The sequence below is a fragment of the Arachis ipaensis genome, chromosome B08 (assembly GCF_000816755.2).
Source record: "Arachis ipaensis cultivar K30076 chromosome B08, Araip1.1, whole genome shotgun sequence".
Classification (NCBI taxonomy): domain Eukaryota; kingdom Viridiplantae; phylum Streptophyta; class Magnoliopsida; order Fabales; family Fabaceae; genus Arachis; species Arachis ipaensis.
The window spans coordinates 122,672,080-122,673,257 of record NC_029792.2 but is presented as its reverse complement, the minus strand read 5'-3'; positions in this window follow the sequence as shown (position 1 = coordinate 122,673,257).

The window sequence follows — 1,178 nt, the reverse complement described above, 5'->3', positions numbered from 1 at the left end:
TGGTACAAGGTAGTGGTGAACAGTTTCAGGTATTTTGTTTCTGTATTAGTGATGGCCGGATGTCAATTGGTGTATGATGTACATGGTTGTGTTTGGCTGAAGTTGTGGATTTCAATTTGGGTGTGTGGATCTGAAACTTTTTATGTTTTGGGTGGTTTTGCTGTTTGATTGGTTTTGGTTCGCGTATGGACTGTAAACGATGCCGATGATGATGCAGATTTTTTTTTTAACAACAGTAAAACAAACCAGTGAAAGAATTTTTTTTTGTTGTACAAATTAAATATATCTAAGTACAAAACTAAAATAAAAAAAAATTCAAATTAATAGTTAATGAAAAATGCTACTTGTCATTTAAAATACAGTTTTTAATCAGCATTTTTAAGGATTTATTATTATTTAATTAATTTAAATATCCACCCTCACCTACCAGTTGTTCAAAAATCCAGAAAAGTTATTTGTTTTTTATCTTCTCTCTTCTCTACAGGCTGAATAAAGGACAAGATTTAAAAGATCTCTAGTTGCATTGTGAAACTTGACGTGCTTTGAGTATAAAACTGAATAGCAAGTGCACTAGCAGTTTCAAGTAAAAAAAGTAATGAGTAAAGTATTGTTTTCGCGAGGAATTGTCAATCATTGAGTTTGCTTTTTCAACTATTATTTGGATTGACAGATTTTAATTGTATTGCCGAATTTGATTGTATGCATGTAGAGAATACAGGAAAAATAGAAATAGTAATAAAAGCAGGTAATGGAAAAACTACTTGTATGCAATAAATCAGTTGCTAGGACATTTGATTTTACTACATTCTGGAATTGATTTAGTTTTAGTGTTATTCAGTGTATTTGTTATGAATTCAAATTGGTTAAGTTTTCTAATGTAGTTTCTAGTCTTTCTCAAGATAAAAAAACTCTCTTAACTTATATAGATGTATTAATCTCTTAGCTAAAATTTATGTGAGTAAAGGATTATATTTTTGTGAAACTTTATAATAACCACATAAATCGGCGTTTGTCTATCTCTTGTTTTCGTTCAATTTATGGTGTTTATAATTCAGTAGCTTCATTACATCTTTTTCAAGTGCATCATAAATCAACATATTTAAATGGTGATCAAGCATTTAAAAGCATTAAGTTCGATTATAAACACATGATTTATAGCATAAATCATTGAATAACAT